The sequence below is a fragment of the Oncorhynchus nerka genome, linkage group LG27, assembly GCF_034236695.1.
Source record: "Oncorhynchus nerka isolate Pitt River linkage group LG27, Oner_Uvic_2.0, whole genome shotgun sequence".
Classification (NCBI taxonomy): Eukaryota; Metazoa; Chordata; class Actinopteri; order Salmoniformes; family Salmonidae; genus Oncorhynchus; species Oncorhynchus nerka.
Genome location: NC_088422.1, coordinates 77,877,087 through 77,900,111, shown reverse-complemented (window position 1 = coordinate 77,900,111; position 23,025 = coordinate 77,877,087). Strand labels below are relative to the sequence as shown.

The window sequence follows — 23,025 nt, the reverse complement described above, 5'->3', positions numbered from 1 at the left end:
TTAAAGCTGAACAGTATATATATCCAACACAAACATATGTTGTGTGATGTTTACTGATAAAAAAAAAAAAATCTGGTTTCTGAAAGACAGTTATAAAGACCTTGCAATGCAATACTAACATATGTTTCAAGTTAGTGGATCAAATAAATTGCCATACTATTTCAAGATGCCGACACACATTTTGAAACATTTTGATCAGCACTCACTCTCTTCAGCCAAAATCAGCTTTTTTTTATTTTTTATATTTTTTATTAACAACAAATCAATACATAAAGCACATGAGGGAACACAAGCATACATAGATTACAAACAATGGACAATCGAGCTAGGGGGGTACAATATCACATTACAATTACACAAGGACCTTAAGGGACATGCATATACTTACAATTCTAACAGCTTTTTTGTTAGTAGAGCATTTAACCGTCTTAAAATACAGTTCAATTTCTTTTTGTAGGGTATGAAAATGTGGTTTTCTGTTTGTAAATTTACATTTGTGTATATGAAATTTGGCCAAAAGAATAATGAAATTAATGACATAAAAATGATTCCGCTTATTTCTATTGTATGTAAAGAATCCAAACAGTACATCTCTCCACAATAGTGTAAAATCTTCATAAATGTGTTCAATTATAAACCTACTGATGTCTTGCCACAGTTTTCTTACATGCATACAATGCCAAAAAAGATGCACAACTGTTTCTGGGTGGTCATTACAAAAGGAACAATTTGAGTTGATGTTTTCCTTAAACTTCTTCATATAGTGGTTGGCAGGATAATATTTATGAATAATTTTAAAGGAAACTTCCTTAATTTTGTTAACAATCAGCCAAAATCAGCTGATCGGCTTCACAAGCGAAGACACGTGTCACAGTCTTGAGCAACATGGCTGCACGACAGGAGTGAGTATATATTCTGTTCTGTATTATTTCTATGGTTTAGCGTACTTGGCCACTGATTCTGAATTAAACAAATGATAATGCATAAATTGTTAGCTCGCTAGCTATCTGCATAAACCTGATCAAGTAAGCTAACTCTCGTTAACGGGGCTAGCTGACAAACATAAGAAAAGAGCGGCATACTTTTTGCAGGCTGGCAGTCAGGCATCAATCAACAACTTTGCCAGGTAACTAACTAACTATGCATGTCTAAATTGAAATTTACTCGCAGAATAGTGAAATAATAGGTGGTTACAGCTCCAGTTTGTGGGTAATATTAGCTAGTCTCTACAGAGGGGTTGTTTCTGAAATAATTGCCAGGGACCTCACGATAAGATATTATCACGATACTTACAGTAGCTAGGTGCCGATACAATGTGTACTGCGATTCCATATGTATCACGATTCCATATGTATCACGATTTATCACAATTCGATGTTAAATAAATATTGCTCACTATATGTCTGCGGCAGAGGGACAGGAGAGAGGCATAATAATAAACACATTTTAATAAAATACTAATTTTGATTAGTCAAGTGCTGAAAACATGTTGCCTCACCATTTAAAAGTAAGATTGAAGACGAGCTAACATTATAGAAAAAATACCGAAGTTTTTGCGCAGATACAGCCAACTAGCACTAGCTAACATTAACAACCTTGCAAAAAAAAAGAGAGAGAATTGATACTTGCAGTCATAGAATTGATATATTGTCAAAAATAGTATCGCAATACTCTACTGCAGTGGTCACCAACCTTTGAGTCAAGATCACTTTTGCAGTCAAAAAACAAGCTGAGGTCTACCACTCAGATTCTTTTAAAAACATGTAAGTGTAACGGCGTTCTTCGTTTGTGGAAGAAAGAGAATCGGACCGAAATGCAGCGTGTAGGTTACTCATGACTTTAATGAAAGAATACGTAACGATACATGAAAATACTGAGAGTACAAAACAACAAACGGAACGTGAAACTAATTACAGCCTATCTGGTGACTACAACACAGAGACAGGACAACCACCCACGAAATACAAAGCGAAAGTCAGGCTGTCTAAATACGGTTCTCAATCAGAGACAACGACAAGCACCTGACTCTGATTGAGAACCGCCTCAGGCAGCCAAGCATAACTAGACACACCCCTAAACAGCCGCGATCCCAACTATACAAACCCCAATACGAAAACAACATATAAACCCCTGTCACACCCTGGCCTACCCAAACATATAACAAAAACACAAAATACAATGACCAAGGCGTGACAGAACCCCCCCCTAAGGTGCGGACTCCCGGACGCACCTCCCAAGAGCGCTCTCCCTAGGGAGGGTCCGGGTGGGCGTCTGTCCATGGTGGCGGTTCTGGCTCGGGACGTGGACCCCACTCCATGAATGTCCTAGTTCCTCCCCTTCGCGTCCTGGGATAATCCACCTTCTCCATTCCCACCACCGACCATGGCCTAATAGTCCTCACCCTGATCCCCACATAACTGAGGGGCAGCTCGGGACAGAGGGGCAGCTCGGGACCGAGGGGCAGCTCGGGACCGAGGGGCAGCTCGGGACCGAGGGGCAGCTCGGGACAGAGGAGCATCTCGGGACAGAAGGGCATCTCGGGACAGAGGGGCATCTCGGGACTGAGGGGCAGCTCGGGACTGAGGGGCAGCTCGGGACTGAGGGGCAGCTCGGGACTGAGGGGCAGCTCGGGACTGAGGGGAAACCCAGTACTGAGAGGACGCCCAGTACTGAGAGGACGCCCAGTACTGAGAGGACGTCCAGTACTGAGATGAAGCTCAGACAGGTAGTAGGCTCCGGTAACTCCTGGCTGGCTGGCGGATCTAGCTGCTCTATGCAGACTGACAGCTCTGACTGCTCCATGCAGGCTGACAGCTCTCTGCAGACTGGCAGATCCTGGCTGACTGGCACTTCTGGCGGATCCTGGCAGACTGGCACTTCTGGCGGATCCTGGCAGACTGGCACTTCCGGCGGATCCTGGCAAACTGGCACTTCCGGCGGATCCTGGCAGACTGGCACTTCCGGCGGATCCTGGCAGACTGGCACTTCTGGCGGATCCTGGCAGACTGGCACTTCTGGCGGATCCTGGCAGACTGGCGACGCTGGGCAGACTGGCGACGCTGGACAGACTGGCGACGCTGGACAGACTGGCGACGCTGGGCAGACTGGCGACGCTGGGCAGACTGGGAGCACAGGCGGCGCTGGACAGACTGGCGGTGCTGGGCAGACGGGAGACTCCGGCAGCGCAGGAGAGGAGAAAGGCTCTGGCTGCGCTAAACAGGCGGGAGACTCCGGCAGCGCAGGAGAGGAGACAGGCTCTGGCTGCGCTGAACAGGCGGGAGACTCCGACAGCGTAGGAGGGAAGGAAGGCTCTGGCTGTGTTGAACAGGCGGGAGACTCCAACAGCGTAGGAGGGAAGGAAGGCTCTGGCTGTGTTGAACAGGCGAGGCGCACTGAAGGCCTGGTGCGTGGTGCTGGAACTGGTGGTATTTGATCGAGGACACGCACAAGAAGCCTGGTGCGGGGAGCTGCTACCGGAGGACTGTTGTGTAGAGGTGGTTCTGGATAGACCGGACCGTGCAGGCACACTGGAGCTCTTGAGCACCGAGCCTGCCCAAGCTTACCTGGCTCGATGCCCACTCTAGCCCGGCCAATACGAAGGGCTGGTATGTACCGCACCGGGCTATGCACCCGCACTGGAAACACCGTGCGCTCCATAGCATAACACGGTGCCTGCCCGGTCTCTCTAGCCCACCGGAAAACACAGGGAGTTTGCGCAGGTCTCCTACCTGGCATAAACATACTCCCTTCTAGCCCCCCCCCAATAATTTTTTTGGGTTGCTTTACGGGCTTCCTTGCCAACCGTGTTCCCTCGTATCGTCGGCTCCTATCTAGGGCTGCCTCTGCTTCTTCCTTGGGACGGCGATATTCTCCCGGCTGCGCCCAGGGTCCTTTTCCGTCTAATATCCTCTCCCAAGACCAGAAGTCCTTTTATTGCTGCTCCTCACAATTAACAGGGAGAGCAGGCTCAGGTCTGAATCCTGACTCAGTCACTCTCTCTCTGTGCTCTCCCCCGTTACTTTCGGTTTTCGCTCTGCGTCGCCGTGTTTTCCTTTTTGACTCCATTAGCCTGTAGCCCTCTTCGCACTGCTGAAGCGAATCCCAGGCGGGCTCCTGCACTCTCTCCGGGTCGTCCGCCCACCTGTCGATTTCTTCCCACGTCGTATACTCCATGCCTCTACCGTCCATAACGTCCTCCTTTCGCTCCTTCCAGTTTTCACGCCGCTCGGTCCGTTTATGGTGGGTGATTCTGTAACGGCGTTCTTCGTTTGTGGAAGCAAGAGAGTCGGCCCGAAGAGAGTCGGACCGCGTGTAGGTTACTCATGACTTTAATGAAAGAATACGTAACGATACATGAAAATACTGAGAGTACAAAACAACAAACGGAACGTGAAACTAATTACAGCCTTTTTTTTATTTTTTTTATAAAAATAGTTTATCTTCAATACCATTCATTCTTTACAACTCATAATTTACATACATACACAAATAATGGTATTTTAAATAAACTAATTAAACTAAAACATAAACCACAAACAAAACCTCAGGGGAGCATCTTCCCTCCCCGTTACCCTACAAAATACCTCTCCCTATCTCCCCGTCCCTAATCTGTCCTCTTACAAATCTAAATGACACCCAGCCCTAAACCCCCCTTCCACCTCTCCCGAGCAGCATGCTGCCCCCACTTCCTCTCCTCCCTCTTCATCCTCCCCTCAAATCTCCTTCCACCCTCCTCACTATCCCTTCCACCCCCAATCTTTCCCTGTCTTCACCATGTTCTGCCTTGCTTCCCACAGCCCCCGTTTAAAGAGACTCATGAGAAGCCAGAGCAGAAACCTGTCCCTATCCGTCCCTCTCGCTCTCCCTACACCCCTCTCTAACCTGGCCCACGTCAATACAAAATCCCCTTTACCAAACCTAACAACACCCGTGCCCTAGCCCATACTACTCCGGCAAAGGCACAGTCCCAAAAGACATGGCGCACAGTCTCCTCCCTGCCACAAGAGGATCTTAGACAGGTGGGGATTGCACCAAATTATACCGGTACAAGATGGAACGTGCACCGGCAAACACTTATGAAGGCTCAACCAATTCAGGTCCTTGAGCCTGTTATCCAGACCCCGCGCCTGCACTCCCTCCCAGACCACTTCCGAGATGCCCACTACAGGCGCCGGACTCCCTGCCTTTCTGACCTCCTCGTACAGGTGCCTGTGATCTAAACCTACTCGGGCAACTTCAACCTCAGGGTGCGCACGCAGCCACTTGGCCGCATGACCAAAGTGCCACGGCAGCTGTTCCGCCCGAGGACCCGTGTTAGACCACACCATTATGCTTCTCGCCTGATACGAGAAAAACACCCGCAGGAGGTAACCGGACGGGTGTATCACTGGCTGAGCAAGCTCCGTTAACAAGAAGGAAACAAAAATTGAGTCCAGCTTGAGGGGAAATGTGGTACCCCCTACCTCCCTCCCCGATGGGACAGATCATGCGTGCCCTGGCGACCCACTCGCACCTGCCACTCCACATAAACTGAAACACAAGCCTCACTAGAGGCCTCCTCAGACAAGCCGGCAATGGGTAGATGTATGCCAAATACAAAAGAGACGGCAACACATCCACCTTTAGGACCAGGACTTTGCCCATAAAAGACAAATACCTAGCTTTCCACATTGCTAGCTTCCTCTGTACCACTGCGATACGCATGTTCCAGTTTAGCGTCGCTGAGCCGGAGGTCTCAAAATGGACCCCGAGAATCCTCAGGGCCCCCTCACAGAGAGATAACCCCCCAGGCACATCCGTTCTACCGCGCCATCTTCCGAAAAACTTGACTGAAGACTTTGCATGGTTCAGAACTGCTCCCGACGCTCGGGTGAAATCCCCAAAGATGGCAAGGGACCTTGTCAGGCACGAGTCCTTGCACAACAGCAAGGAAGTGTCGTCGGCGTACTGCGTCATCTTAACACGCAGCCCACCACTTCCAGGGATCAGCAAACCTTCCACCCCTGTGTCTGCCCTAATGGCAGCCCCCAGAGGCTCCATGTACAGAACGAAGAGGAGAGCCGAGAGTGGGCACCCCTGCCTGACCCCAGACGAGAGGTCAAAAACATCACCCAAGTGACTATTTACACTAACTCGGCACCCCGCTCCGACATATAATGTACGAATCCATCCTATAAACTTCTCCCCAAATCCTAATCGACCTAACACTCTGAATAAAAAGGATCTATTCACGCGATCGAAGGCTTTCGCCTGATCTAGCGCTGCTACCATTAAAGGCAGACCTCTATCTTCAACCCAAGCGATGGAGTCCCTGATTAACTGTAGGTTCCATCTAATAGAGCGGCCCTCTACCCCGCACGTCTGATCCTCATGAACGACGTAGGGAAGGGCTGTGCGCAACCGGTCTGCTAAAACCTTTGCAAGTAGCTTGTAATCTACACACAGCATGGTCAACGGCCGCCAGTTGCCAAGGTCTGTTACTATCCCCTTCTTATATAAAAGTGACAGCACACCAACAGCCATTGATCCCCCCGGGACCCCCGTCTCAAGGATGGCCTTCAAGACTTCGAGGACCACTGGTCCAAGTATACCCCAAAACTTGAGATAAAACTCAGCCGGCAGCCCATCTATCCCAGGCACCTTCCCTTTTCCCATCCTCCTAAGAGCGCTCTCAACCTCTTCTAGTGAGATCTGGGCCTCCATCACTTCTCTAATGTCCTCCGGCAACCGCCTGGACAAGTGTTCTAAAAACACATTTCCCTGCTCTACATCTATTTCCCTTTCCTTAAATAAACCTTGGAAATGATCAGTTGTCACCCTGACCATATCCTCTGGTTCTCTAACTATACTACCATTTTCTTCCCTAACACCATGCATTACCTTCCTACTCTGTCTTGCCCTAACCAACTTAAAGAACATAGCAGAACAAGTCTCATTATGTTCTAGAAAGCCACTATGCGCTCGCTCAAGGAAAGCTCGAGCCTTCCGCTCCTGCAACTCCCTGAGCTGCGCCTTTAGGGTTGCGGATCTCTCCCAGTCAAACGACCCGCCGAGGTTGCCTGCCTCGTATTCGAGTTCAATTAACCTCTGGATACGATCCACCTCCCTCCTCTCCTCCCTTTTTTTCCTCTTGCAATACCCTATTATATAAGCCCTAATCCTCACCTTAACTAATTCCCACCACTCTAACACCCTCGCACATGGACCGGAGGCCCTCAAGCCTCCAAAAGAAACCATAAAACCCGTCAACAAAAGCCTGCTCCTCCAGCACATCCCGATCTAGCTTCCAGTACCCTCTACCAAAGAGGCAGACTGGCGACCCCACCTGCAGGAGCACCCCGTCGTGATCCGAAAAGAAAACAGGCAACAGCCGCCCAGACAACTTACCCAAAGACCTGGGTACAAAAATATAGTCGAGCCTCCTCTCAACCCCCTGGAGTTACGCCATGTAGGACCGTCCATTTTCGGAGTAGTGTGCAGACCACCATCTACCAGACCATGGCAAGCCATTAGCCTGGCAATGGCGCCCGCACTGCTATCCCCCTCTTCCTAAATCTGTATTAAAATCCCCCTATCACTAATTTCCTATTTGTGACACACAGGGGCGTCAGACAGTCCACCATCTCCCTTCTGTCTGCCACCACCTGTGGCCCATACACCACCACTAATCTAAATTTACAATCCCTTATCGTGACATTCACCCCTATAACCCTCCCCTGCATTACCACGAAAGAATCCTCCACTTTTACCTCCCTGTGCCCACACAAAATCCCTACCCCGATGAGTGCACCCCCAACACCCCAAACCGACTCCCCCTTGTCCCACTCCCTCTTAAACCTAATAACATCCCCTCCATCCCTCAGGTGAACCTCCTGTAAAAAACAAAAATCAAACCCCACACCCTCCAAATAACTAAAAACCGCCCTCCTCTTAACAAAATCCCTTAAACCCCTTACATTTAAACTAACAAAAGTAAAATTAGACTCCATGAAAAATAAATACATGTAATACACTCAAATTCTAAACCCAGACAGAAAAAAACATAAAACAGGAGACTCACCCGATGCTCCCCTGCTCCATATCTACCGGTGAGAACACCATCCGTAATCCCGACATCCCCCCTCTTCCTCCATCACACCCTCCCAGGATGCAGGAATAGTGTTTGGCTCCGGAGTGCCCTGCACCCTGGGTCTACCCCACAATCCTCCCCCTCCCCAGTGTTGCAGCTGGTTTGGAAAAAAATTGGGGAGGCTGAGTCCCCAAACAAAAAACTCCCCACCTCCTCTTGTACCCAGTCCTGAGTCTTGTTATGTGTGTCCCCACCCAACAGAAGTTGAGGGCCTGGGGAAACCAGCAGCAACCCAGAGGTTTCTCCCGCCCCCATCACTCTCTTGGCCATCCCTTCCCCCTCACTGTCGGCCAATCGCCCCCTCCTCTTCATACTCTTCTTTGGTGATGGCGGCAGTGAAGAGATACCACCCTCCCCCCGCCAGCTCCTCCACCATACCCCTCATCTCTTCCACCATGGCACTTTCCCCCAGTCCACTTTCTCTTCCACCGTCTCCTTCTCCACCACTCCTCCCTCGCTTTCTTCTCTCTCATGCTCCTCCACTCGGTTGCCTTCTTCCGCCGCTTTTTCTGGTTCTCCTACTCCCGTGCCTTCCGTTTCCTTCTCTCTTCCATCCGCCGCTTCTGGCTCCTCCTCCTTCCTTGTGGCCTTCCCCTCTGGACCTGAACTCTGGTCATGAGGCGTGCTTCCTTCCCCTCCTCTTCTTCCCCCATCCCCCGCTCCTGACGGGCCGGGCACCCCCTCCACAGGTGTGCTGACGAGCCACACCCATGGCACGTCTTAGGCTTGTCACAATCCCTCGCCTCGTGATCCTCAGATGCACAAAATCTGCATTTTCTTGCACTGCATGAGGCGAATATGTGACCATAGGCCATACAGCGTCTGCAAAATGGGGCTGACGTGCATAATACAACGTCCCCTGTCAGCCCCTAGGAGAACATAGCAGGAGGATGGAGGTAGCCACCATGTCCCCTTGGGTCCTCTCTGAGGAGGGCCTGGAAGCCTCTCCTCCCATTCCAAAACCCAAGGGAGTCTTTGAGGTGCCTCTCACGTCACCCCGCTCCTCCGCTCTCTCCACTGGCTTCCAGTTGAAGCTCGCATCCGCTACAAGACCCTTGCCTCACGGAGCTGTGAGGGGAACGGCACCTCACTACCTCCAGGCTCTGATCAGGCCCTACACCCAAACAAGGGCACTGCGTTCATCCACCTCTGGCCTGCTCGCCTCCCTACCACTGAGGAAGTACAGTTCCCGCTCAGCCCAGTCAAAACTGTTCGCTGCTCTGGCCCCCAATGGTGGAACAAACTCCCTCACGACGCCAGGACAGCGGAGTCAATCACCACCTCCGGAGACACCTGAAACCCCACCTCTTTAAGGAATACCTAGGATAGGATAAAGTAATCCTTCTCCCCTCCCCCCTTAAAAGACCTAGATGCACTATTGTAAAGTGGCTGTTCCACTGGATGTCATAAGGTGAAAGCACCAATTTGTAAGTCGCTCTGGATAAGAGCGTCTGCTAAATGACTTAAATGTAAATGTAGCTGAGGAGACGTTATCCATGTATCTCCCCAGAAAAGCCCTCACCTCTTCGTCCTTAACGTAAGGGTTGTAAATGTTCACAGTTACAACCCTAAAGTTATTCTTCGCCAGGCTTGTTATTTCGTAGTGGCACATCGGCCTCTCACCTCCCACTGCTCTTGCCCTTCTCAGGATATCATCGTGTTTTTCCTCTGTATATAGTGCAACGTCGTATGCTCCCTCCAACGAGTTGCCTTGGAAACAAAACACGTCCTTCACCGTCAGCTTTAGAATCCCCATCAATATTATCCTTCCAAAGGATTCCCGTCCTAAAGGCTCAAACTCCTTTTCCTTCCAAGCAAACCGAATCGTGTTGGCCAGCCCAATCCCAGGGACCGACCGTGTTGATGTATTTAGCACCATCTCCGCAAGGAGAATGGCGCTCGTTCTCTTCTCTTCCAAAACAATTGAAAAGAAAAAACCAAGTGACTGAGCCTATCTTGTGACAACAAACACAGAGACAGGAACAATCACCCACGAAATACAAAGCGAAAGTCAGGCTGTCTAAATACGGTTCTCAATCAGAGACAACGACAAGCACCTGACTCTGATTGAGAACCGCCTCAGGCAGCCAAGCATAACTAGACACACCCCTAAACAGCCGCGATCCCAACTATACAAACCCCAATACGAAAACAACATATAAACCCCTGTCACACCCTGGCCTAACCCAAACATATAACAAAAACACAAAATACAATGACCAAGGCGTGACAGAAAGCCTATTCAACATGAATAAAAACAGTTCTGTAAGAATTAAGTTTTTGCAGTAGGCCAAAAATATTATCACAGCATATTGGCTATATGTGCCTGGCCTGCCAATATTGTTCTTCTAAGACCATATTATATTTGTAAACTCAAGCTTTGATAACAAAATAGATCAGTTGTACCACTTGCAAGGCACAGCTGAGCTTAAATTGAAGTCATTCACTTTTTATTTTACTGGACTGATGGTACCTGCATCTGATGGTCAGTCTCAGCGGAGGGAGGGAGAGAGCAGCAGAGGGTCCACCTCTCACTGTCCCTGCTTTCTCCATTTGTCCGGTGAAACTGACCAGAGAGAGGACACCGTCCTACCACTGATGGCGAAACTCGAGTCACACCGCATTACTTTTGCCTCATGCACAAATTCATGTTCCTCTAACTAGAGAAAGTGAAATATTCCTCAATATTAAAATAGACATTACGAGATGCTAATAATAAAAACGCAGGCCTAATCAAAAAAATCAAATCACATTTTATTTGTCACATACACATGGTTAGCAGATGTTAGTGCGAGTGTAGCGAAATGCTTGTGCTTCTAGTTCCGACAATGCAGTAATAACCAACAAGTAATCTAGCTACAATTCCAAAACTACTACCTTATAGACACAAGTGTAAAGGGATAAAGAATATGTACATAAGATATATGAATGAGTGATGGTACAGAGCGGCATAGGCAAGATACAGTAGATGGTATTGAGTGCAGTATATACATAATGAGATGAGTATGTAAACAAAGTGGCATAGTTAAAGTGGCTAGTGATACATGTATTACATAAGGATGCAGTAGATGATATAGAGTACAGTATATACGTATACATATGAGATGAATAATGTAGGGTATGTAAACATTATATTCGGTAGCATTGTTTAAAGTGGCTAGTGATATATTTTACATAATTTCCCATCAATTCCCATTATTCAAGTGGCTGGAGTTGAGTCAGTGTGTTGGCAGCAGCCACTCAATGTTAGTGGTGGCTGTTTAACAGTCTGATGGCCTTGAAGTAGAAGCTGTTTTTCAGTCTCTCGGTCCCAGCTTTGATGCACCTGTACTGACCTCGCCTTCTGGATGATACCGGGGTGAACAGGCAGTGGCTCGGGTGGTTGTTGTCCTTGATGATCTTTATGGCCTTCCTGTGACATCGGGTGGTGTAGGTGTCCTGGAGGGCAGGTAGTTTGCCCCCGGTGATGCGTTGTGCAGACCTCACTACCCTCTGGAGAGCCTTACGGTTGTGGGCGGAGCAGTTGCCGTACCAGGAGGTGATACAGCCCGACAGGATGTTCTCGATTGTGCATCTGTAGAAGTTTGTGAGTGCTTTTGGTGACAAGCCGAATTTCTTCAGCCTCCTGAGGTTGAAGAGGTGCTGCTGCGCCTTCTTCACGATGCTGTCTGTGTGGGTGGACCAATTCAGTTTGTCTGTGATGTGTACGCGAGGAACTTAAAACTTACTACCCTCTCCACTACTGTTCCATCGATGTGGATAGGGGGGTGTTCCCTCTGCTGTTTCCTGAAGTCCATAATCATCTCCTTAGTTTTGTTGACTTTGAGTGTGAGGTTATTTTCCTGACACCACACTCCGAGGGCCCTCACCTCCTCCCTGTAGGCCGTCTCGTCGTTGTTGGTAATCAAGCCTACCACTGTTGTGTCGTCCGCAAACTTGATGATTGAGTTGGAGGCGTGCGTGGCCACGCAGTCGTGGGTGAACAGGGAGTACAGGAGAGGGCTCAGAACGCACCCTTGTGGGGCCCCAGTGTTGAGGATCAGCGGGGTGGAGATGTTGTTGCCTAACCTCACCACCTGGGGGCGGCCCGTCAGGTAGTCCAGTACCCAGTTGCACAGGGCGGGGTCGAGCTTGATGACGAGCTTGGAGGGCACTATGGTGTTAAATGCCGAGCTGTAGTCGATGAACAGCATTCTCACATAGGTATTCCTCTTGTCCAGATGGGTTAGGGCAGTGTGCAGTGTGGTTGAGATTGCATCGTCTGTGGACCTATTTGGGCGGTAAGCAAATTGGAGTGGGTCTAGGGTGTCAGGTAGGGTGGAGGTGATATGGTCCTTGACTAGTCTCTCAAAGCACTTCATGATGACGGAAGTGAGTGCTACGGGGCGGTAGTCATTTAGCTCAGCTACCTTAGCTATCTTGGAAACAGAAACAATGGTGGCCCTCTTGAAGCATGTGGAAACAACAGACTGGGATAGGGATTGGTTGAATATGTCCGTAAACACACCAACCAGCTGGTCTGCGCATGCTCTGAGGGAGCGGCTGGGGATGCCGTCTGGGCCTGCAGCCTTGCGAGGGTTGTCACGTTTAAATGTTTTCCTAACGTCGGCTGCAGTGAAGGAGAGTCCGCATGTTTTAGTTGCGGGCAGTGTCAGTGGCACTGTATTGTCCTCAAAGCATGCAAAAAAGTTATTTAGTCTGCCTAGGAGCAAGACATCCTGGTCCGTGACGGTGCTGGTTTTCTTTTTGTAATCCTTGATTGACTGTAAGACCCTGCCACATACCTCTTGTGTCTGAGCCGTTGAATTGAGATTCTACTTTGTCTCTATACTGACGCTTAGCTTGTTTGATTGCCTTGCGGAGGGAATAGTTACACTGTTTGTATTCGGTCATGTTTCCAGTCACCTTGCCCTGATTATAAGCAGTGGTTTGCGCTTTCAGTTTCACGCGAATGCTGCCATCAATCCACAGTTTCTGGTTTGGGAATGTTTTAATCGTTGCTATGGGAACGACATCTTCAACGCACGTTCTAATGAACTCGCACACCGAATCAGCGTATTCGTCAATGTTGTCGTCTGACGCAATACGGAACATATCCCAGTCCACGTGATGGAAGCAGTCTTGGAGTGTGGAATCAGATTGGTCGGACCAGCGTTGAACAGACCTCAGCGTGGGAGCTTCTTGTTTTAGTTTCTGTCTGTAGGCAGGGATCAGCAAAATGGATTCGTGGTCAGCTTTTCCGAAAGGAGGGCGGGCAGGGCCTTATATGCGTCGCGGAAGTTGGAATAGGAATGATCCAAGGTTTTTCCAGCCCTGGTTGCGCAATCGATATGCTGATAAAATTTAGGGAGTCTTGTTTTCAGATTAGCCTTGTTAAAATCCCCAGCTACAATGAATGCAGCCTCCGGATATATGGATTCCAGTTTGCAAAGAGTCAAATAAAGTTTGTTCATCGATGTGTCTGTTTGGGGGGGAATATATACGGCTGTGATTATAATCGAAGAGAATTCCCTTGGTAGATAATGCGGTCTACATTTGATTGTGAGGAATTCTAAATCAGGTGAACAGAAGGACTTGAGTTCCTGTATGTTGTTATGATCACACCACGTCCCGTTAACCATAAAGCATACGCCCCCGCCCCTCTTCTTACCAGAAAGATGTTTGTTTCTGTCGTCGCGATGCGTGGAGAAACCAGCTGGCTGCACAGTCTCTGATAGCGTCTCTCCAGTGAGCCATGTTTCCGTGAAGCAAAGAACGTTACAGTCTCTGATGTCCCTCTGGAATGCTAATCTTGCCTGGATTTCATCAACCTTGTTGTCAAGAGACTGGACATTGGCGAGGAGAATGCTAGGGAGTGGTGCACAATGTGCCCGTCTCCGGAGTCTGACCAGAAGACCGCTTCGTTTTCCCCTTTTTCGAAGTCGTTTTTTGGGCTCGCCGGCTGGGATCCATTCTGTTGTCCTGGGTGAAAGGCAGAACGCAGGATCCGCTTTGCGAAAGTCATATTCTTGGTCGTACTGATGGTGAGTTGACGCTGCTCTTATGTTCAGTAGTTCTTCTCGACTGTATGTAATGAAACCTAAGATGACCTGGGGTACCAATGTAAGAAATAACACGTAAAAAAACAAAAAACTGCATCGTTTCCTAGGAACGCGAAGCGAGGCGGCCATCTCTGTAGGCCGGAAGTACAGCCTATCGATACACTTGGCTACTAATTAATTGCAGCTGTGGCGCGAGAGGAAGTAGGGAGAAGCGTGTTTTGTAAAAGTGTTGACAGTGCTGAATAAAAAATTAAAAACAAACTCACTCATAAAATCAACAGGGTTTTTTCTGTATTCTTTGACAGTTTATCTCTGGTCATGGTTTTAAAAGTTATGAAATCTCACGAAGGCTAGTATCAAACTTTGCTGTGGGGTCGTGGAAGCCTTACTAGGCCTGGTAATCAAATGTTTAGCTATCTAATTGGCCAGCGCACTTGATTTAACGACAGCTCTTCTGGTCCGCTGGGTAAGTGGAGTTTGAAATGGTTCAGAACAGTTTGCCTGCCTGGCATGCAGGGCTTCTGAATCAAGTGCACCTTCCGTCTAAAGCGCAAAGTCAAATAAATAAAGGATCGCAAGCCTTAATCATTGGCTTTTCTATATAAATGTTTGGTGATCAACTAGGAATGCCTAGAAGATCGACTGGTTGGTGACCACTGCTCTACTGTATCAATTTCCCCCATCCCTACAATATGTCAATGCTTCAATTGTTATTAATTAATATAGAGGTGATATGATGCATGATACTCTATCCTCCTATCATAGCTCGTGTTTCTTGTTTAAATGTACTACATCTCTAAAACAGGAAGTGCACATTGAAACCCACTCACATGATCACAGAAGTGTTTAGACATCTTATTGTTGAGTTGACAAAATCTGAGGCAGGTTGGTGATCAACAACTCTACGTTTAGTGACCTTTGATCATGTCTTTGTTGTTACTAAAACACACTAGGAAGGAGCACTCTCCAGAGATCAAGTGTTATCTTTACCATACACTGGGGATCATTGAAACCAGATCCATTTAGGGCAGTACTGTTCTACAGTTCCATCCATCTAAGTTTGTGCAAAATCATCTTTTTTTGTTGAGTGTAAAACTCTTGAGTCCTAAAAATGGTCAACATCTATGTCCTCACCACTTCTACTAAAGTTTCACTAAAAATTTAACTTTCATAACTGTGTGCAGTATAATGATAAACAACCATTTGTTTTTTATATTTACTAAAGGGTTTGTAAGTATTTTTATCGACTATTGTTTTAGAAAGAATCATCTTAACTGAGAAAAAATCTAAGGCAGGCAATTGGGTTAGCTAACTGAAAATAGAAAAGTACTAGACAGTAATGTACAATATATTAACCCATTTCCCAATGCTGTCTTTCTGTAGACCTGTGTATTGGCTGGGTAAAGACATACTGAGAGTGTCAGCAGCCCTGTTTGCTGAGAACCGGTGGCGGCTGTGCCAAGGCCTGAAGGCCAAGGATGGGGTGGCCCCCAAGTCTGTGATCGTACTGCAGGCAGGGGAGCAGAAGCAGAGATACTGCACCGATACATACATGCTCTTCAGATAGGTACATGTTTAATAACAGTCAATTACAGATATGACATTTAGATGACTTGTTTATCCTAATGCGACGTACAGTAGTATGTGCATACATTTTCATATTGATGACCCCAGCGGGAATTGAATCCACAATCCTAGCGTTGCTTTACCAACTGAGCCACATAGGATCACACATTGATGAGATGGATGGAGGTGTGACTGAGCAGACCCTGGCTGACTCTTGACTCATGTGGTTCTGTTCTGTAGGAGTCCTTCTTCCATTGGGCTTTTGGAGTGACTGAAGCCAACTGCTACGGAGCCATCTACGTGGACACTGGAAAATCCATACTCTTTGTCCCCAAATCCATACTCTTTGTCCCCAAAGGAGGCTATGAAGCCTCCTTTGAAGGAATCAGCCAGTATGTTTAATTGGCATCAATTGATATCCATTTGAATCAAACTGGTATTTCTAATATATTTGGTTGAATATTTTACCTTGATAAATATGATCTTGTGTCTGATATTTCAGATTCCAAGTGAACAACACTCTTCTGCATCCAGTCATTGTGGAATGGTAAGTACTGTATGATACTATATCCAGCTTGTGGTTGCTGCTTCTTTTCTGTAATGTGGAACTATTTTTGTAAAGTCTTATTAGTCTGTGGCTGTTCACACTGAGTCATCTGAGGTATTGACTTCATTTCTAATGTGTAGAGAATAACATTTTAAAAACCCAGTTTGGCCAATACAAGTTCTCATTTACAACTGCGACCTGGCAGAATCATTAATACATAAATGGTGGTAGAAACCATGACCAAGAATAGAATCAGAACAACACCTCACTAACAATATGGTAAAAAGCTGATTTTCCTGAAAGATAAAGAGGGGAGTGTAAGGCTCCTCCGGCAGTGTGGAATGGATGAGTAATACAGGTATTATTTCTGCATTCATTATGAGATACCAAATATAAAGCACACACATAAACACAGCGCTTTAGCTTTCATCATCATTCTTTTGTTTCTGGCTGGGTGCTATAAGCCAGTGTTTGTGCATGATAGAATTAAGCAAAACGGCCAGAGGGGGTGCGGTATATGACCAATATACCGCGGCTAAGGGCTGTTCTTATGCACAACGCAATATGGAGTGCCTGAATACAGCCTTAGCCGTGGTATATTGGCCATATACCACAAACCCTGAGGTGCCTTAATGCTATTATAAGCTGGTTACCAACGTTATTGCAGTAAAAAGTAATGTTTTGTCATACATGTGGTATACGGTCTGATATACCACGGCTTTCAGCCAATCAGCATTCAGGGCTCAAACCACCAAGTTTATAATATAGAAATATACACCTGGCATATTGATCTAAGAGGCCCTTGACTCCTTGTTCCTTCTCTTCCTGCAGCCGGCTGACTAAGACTGTCATGGAGCTGGAGGTTCTGTGATACACTAACCAGATTTCCAGTGAAGCCCATAAAGAGGTAAAATCCTGCAGGACAGACAGACATACCTGTGTCATGTCTTTGGCTATGCCGGAATAAGTGATATGACATGCTATTGTATAAAATAACTTCTCTGTAATTACTATTACCTGATTGAGCTAATCATGTAAATGTAATTAACTAAAGAGTCGGGCACCACAAAATAATATTTATAGAGCTGTTATCTTCCGAATAAACCCTTAAAGACCTAGTAATATTTTACATCAATAGCAGTCAATATCAATCGTCACCTCAATTCAGTCTCATCTGAAAGATGTAAATTCTTTTATCTGCACGAACCCTGGCTAACAAGTTGAATCAGCAATACAAAATTGGGTTTAATTATTTATTTACTAAATACCTAACTAATTACACATACACACAATTAATCATAACTTGATTACAAATTACGTCATAAAGGAAAACGTCCCTAGCGGGCTGAACAGATATGACAGCTTGTTACACAATGGAAAAGGGGCTGGGTTGAGTGAAAGAGTGGGAAGACCGAGGAACGAAGGGCGAAGCTGTACTATCGTAAATAATGTATCTTATGCATTCTAAATTACCGCCCATTTGTAAAAGGAAAATGCAATAAATATTTACTCTGAGCTGCGCTTCAGTAGGTTGGTGGTAGATGGAAGGCCGTGTTGCCCAACCGAGTCCTTTGAAGAATGTCTCTGGTTGTCAATTGGATACGTTGTAGTAACATCGTTGTGTGGTAGATGGATACTCTGTCTGTTCCTTCCTAACCTGCGTTTGCAGCTGCGGTTGCTAACTCAGCGGCTAGGAGGTATCACTTCTGTAGTGAATAAGAGTTCACATCATCGGAACAGGAAGTTATGTTGTCGTCAAGGGCTTATATAGGAAGGGAGAGGAGGGCGTGTTTGAAAAGTTTTATAGCACATGTCCCTTCACAGGGCGGGCCACTGATTGAGCAGCCCAATCAGTGGCCCGCTCTGCGAAGGGACATGGGCTGTAAAACTTTAACTTCTATTCTTATGTACAGTAAAAGTGACTCCAAAATGACACTACTTTATTTACCATTCCTTAATATTGGGCACCACATAATCTGAAACACAACCAAAACAAACAGCAAATGCATCCAACAAGCTTCATGTAATAACTGCGTGCTAGGAATATGGTACCAAATACTGAACTTTTGACTTCTTTAATACACATGTACAGTTAATAAGTTAATTTGTCCCCTAAAATGGGGGGACTATGTACAAAAAGTGCTGTAATTTCTAAACGGTTCACCTGATATGGATGGAAATGCCCTCAAATTCAAGCTGGGAGTCAGCACTTTAACCAAAGTGCTCGAGTACAGAGCCAAAACAACCAAAAATGTGTCAATGTCCCAATACTTTTGGAGCTCACCATGTTTTTTATCATGAGTAATATATGAATATAATCAAAGCTAAAAGAATACATCTCAGAGGCATCATTTCCCACTTGCAACCTTGTATATCACAGGCACAGCCAACCTGAAGTGCTGTTGTCTTTCTCCTCAGATCATGAAGCATGTGAGACCTGGACAGAAAGAATATGAAATGGAGAGGTGAGTGGAGCTTTTTATCATGAAGGGTATGCCAGCTATATTGAACTGTTTGTACCGTATAAAGGAATATTGTATGACGAGGTGGTGTACTATGTCCCGCATAACCATGAAGGTGACGGTAAAACAGTACGTTCCTTATCTATCAAGGTGTGTTCCTCTGGATAAACTACATTCACAGCACGTCTGATCTGATCACTACTGAAGTCATAAGTATTTGGACAAATTCACTTATAGTGTTTTCAAGTAGTCAAAAGTGTAGTATTTGGTCCCGTATTCCTTGCATGCAATGACTGCATCAAGCTTGTGACAAAAATCATGTTGGATGCATTTATCATAAGTAAGAATAGAAGATGTTTCTAAACACTTCTATATTCATGTGTTCTGCTACCATGATAATCGACCATCATGAATGAATCGTGAAAAATGAAAAGGTTAGAGGCACAAAGATCATACTCACCCCCCCAAAAAAATACTACCCTCCCCTGTTATTGGTAATGGTGAGAGGTTAGCATGTTTTTTTGTAGCCTCTGAACGGCATCTCACTGATTATTCATGATTCATTCATGATTTTTCTTAATCATGGCATTATCATGATTTATTTAGAAGTGATTTATTTAGAAGTGTTCAGGAATATCTTATCTTCTCACTGTGAGTGATGACTAATCATTTATTTCTACTACTGGGCAAAACATCATCCAAAACACACTACAAATGCATCCAATTAATTTGTGGAGTCACAAGTTTGATGTAGTCATTGCGCGCAAGGAATATGGGACCAAATACTCAACTTTTGACTACTTTTATACACTATAAGCTCATTTGTCCAAATACTATTGACTTCCTCACATGGGGGGGACAATACATTAAGTGCTTTCATTTCTAAATGGTTAAACAGATGCATTTTGCATGAAAATACCCTCAAATAAAAGGTGACGTTCTTTACTGTCACCTCATGTGAAACATATGATCTCAAACCTAAAATGCTGGAGTATAGAGCCAAATGGAAAAAATGGCATCACTGTCCAAATACATATGGAGGGGAGTGTATTTTACAATGTAGCAACAGCCACCCACTGAGCTGAATCAATTTCCTGTTTCTAGCTGGCAGCTTTTTGTGTTTTTAATTAAACCTTCATCTGTGTGGCTGAAGAATGTAAATAATCTGAGCTACTATAGCAGTGCCCCTCGCCAGCCCACTATCTGACTAATTGACTGCAGCAAGAACGTGCAGCAGAGAATATGTAATCACTGACTCAAGTCTCCAGTGAATAGACCAATAACCAAGTGAAGATGAGTCCAAATGCTTTTATTATACTATCCCCAGTTAAGTATCAGGCGATGGAGATCTTCAAGGTGGGAGGTTTTGATGACTCTCTTCTTGTATTCTAGGCTAACCAATATCAAAAAGGAGGTTAACCCTTGATTAAACTTCCTCCTATATTGTCATTGTTAGAGCTGTGGAGCTTCTTGTGTACGGTCGCTCATGTCAGTGCTTTTCTGTTGCAGCCTGTTCCAGCACTACTGCTACTCTCATGGGGGAATGAGTCACACCTCCTACACCTGTATCTGTGGAACGCAAGGCACTTCCCTTTGCTACACAGAAATGGGTTAATTTAATGGAGAACATATCGGAAATGCGTGACATCATCTGTGTTACATTTTGACTTACAGAAATGAGGTTCTATTGTTCTGTCTGGCGTGTGTTCAGTGCCTCTATAATGACCTACTCGTATGCTTAAATCTTCATCAGTGGAAACAACGGCTCAGTCCTGCACTACGGCCATGCAGGAGCTCCCAATGACAAGACCATCGATGACAGAGATATGTGGTAAAGTCGGCGATCATTTCACATGATGTGAAGTTATTCCACTCCTCAATTGTCCTCTTTGGGTTGTTTGCTTGGTTTTATTAGATTCTGTGTTCATTTTGTCTTGGATTTGTATATCAAAAACACTTGCAGTGATCTGTTGTTTTGTTTAATGGAATACTGTACATCTCAGAGAGCTACACCTCCCCTGCAGTCATTAGTATAGTAGGGTGTTGTTTTGTTCTCGCTGTCAGCTGGATCCACTGAGTGGCTCTCCCATGGGTTTACTCATAGACGGAGCACAGCTTGGACTGGCTTTGAACATAAGTCAGGCTGCTGTGTGCATAGGGGTACTGATGGAGATTTAAAGTGGCTGTGTGGAGCGCCCATGGTGACACAACATGAGCACCTTTGAAAGGCAAAAGTTGTATTCATTCTGATGTACATGCTGTGAACAATTTCTCTGATTTATGTTTGGAAATAATGATGCCGGAATGGCTGTAGAGCCCTTTGGGTGAGCAGTAACACTGATCTAACTGTGACGTGTGGTTTTTCCTTGCAGTCTGTTTGACATGGGTGGAGAATACTACTGCTACTCCTCTGACATCACCTGCTCCTTCCCAGCCAATGGAAAGTTCACTCCAGACCAGAAGGCCATCTATGAGGCTATGCTCAAGTCATCACGGGCTGTCATGGCTGCCATTAAACCAGGTATGATCCTACTGTACACAGGCAGGATTGAGGAAGCATTCACGGAACATACAGTACATACTTAGCTTAGGCACAAGGAAGGATTAGACATTTAATATATTAATTTTTTCTATGGTTTGACTAATATTGAGTTGTTGAAGTCTGAAGACTACCACAGAACATGCCATATCCTCATCACCGGTCATTATCACCTGCATATTAGACTGCTTTGAACCTCCAATTTAAAAACCTGACTGAAGGTGGTCTTGTGTTTCAGAGGTCAAGTAGACAGAGATGCACCGTCTGGCTGACCGGGTTCACCTAGAGGAGCTGGTGAAGATTGGGATCCTGCGTGGGAGTGTGGAGGACATGCTGAAGGTCCACATGGGCTCTGTCTTCATGCCCCACGGCCTGCGACACCTGCTGGGCATCGACGTGGGCGGATACCCAGAGGTCAGTACCAGAGAGATAGATACAGTATTCTATTCATCAATGGTCAGTGCTACAGAAAGTTCTAAATACACTTCCAAAAAGACATATGTCTCTTTCCTTCTAGACAAGGCTAACGTCCGTGTCGTGCCGCTTGTTCTTGGTTACACAGGGTATTGAGCGGGTCAACGAGCCCGGTCTGAAGAGCTTGAGGATGGGCCGTCTGGTGCAGGAACGCATGGTCCTGACTGTGGAGCCTGGTATCTACTTCATCAACCACCTTCTGGTCCATGCCTTGGCCAACCCAGCCCAGAGCTGCTTCATCAACAATGAAGTGCTGACCCGCTTCCGCAGCTTTAGAGGGATACGTTTACCTATCCACAGACAGTTTATACTCGTTAGTTTATGTGCTGGTGTTACTGTCAACGTTAACCACCCAAAGCTTGCACATAGAAACCCCTTTGTCTCAATCTAATCCACGGCAGCAAATAATATACATATTATGCTGTTCTGTTAAGTCTTAAGTCTTATTAACCTTGGCTCTGACCCTCAAATGTGTCTTACTGGATGTTTCCCCCCTCTGTCCAGGTGCGTATTGAGGACGACATTGCGGTGACTGCCAGCGGAATGGAGCTGCTCACCTGTGTCCCTCGTACAGTGGAGGAGATTGAGGCTTTCATGGCCGACCGTGGAAAATCCTTCTAAATAACGTCGCTCATATCCAAGCTGATCTAACCAAATGGTATTTTCACTCCAAATTGTGGAGAGAATATCTGTTTTCTGCTACAAGGGATGCAGTTTCTCTAATGATATCTTGCCTGTCTACATTATGCCATATATAATCAATAATGGATCGATTAAATGCAGAATTTTTCAATCTTGAAAGGTATCTGTTTAATCTCAGTGAATGCAGTATCAGAAGCCACTAGTACACAAGTGCAGGTTAAACTACCTATACTATTTGAAGCTCTTAGTGATAAAGATGATTATTGTGAAAATGCAGTGAATTAAACTGCTGTGACCATCTTGCCACGTAAAAACAGTGTTGACGGTTGACAATATTTCAGTGCCTGGTTAATTGCTTTATGACTGTGCGTAATAGAGACTTTATTTTCTTGGACGTTTATACTATTCTCATAAAATACAGTGCAATTGAAGTAAATAAACCCCTCAATTTGCAGTTTTGCGTTCTGTGACATTTGTAGAGAGTGCTTCCATTTTAAGATGCCAGGGAACATAAAGTGTCATGGAACAGTGGGTTGGTTTACTACAACTGTGTAGTAATACTGCCAGTCTTCACTAGATGGAGTCCTTAAGTCATTCTGAAGTTCATGAAGCTCTGGTAAGAAGAG

General features: G+C 45.9%; 1 pseudogene; it reads left to right on the top strand.

Annotated features, from left to right (window-relative positions):
- The first annotated feature begins 823 nt into the window (after positions 1–823).
- Positions 824–22,853, top strand: LOC115112474 (xaa-Pro dipeptidase-like; annotated as a pseudogene).
- The last annotated feature ends 172 nt before the right edge of the window (positions 22,854–23,025 follow it).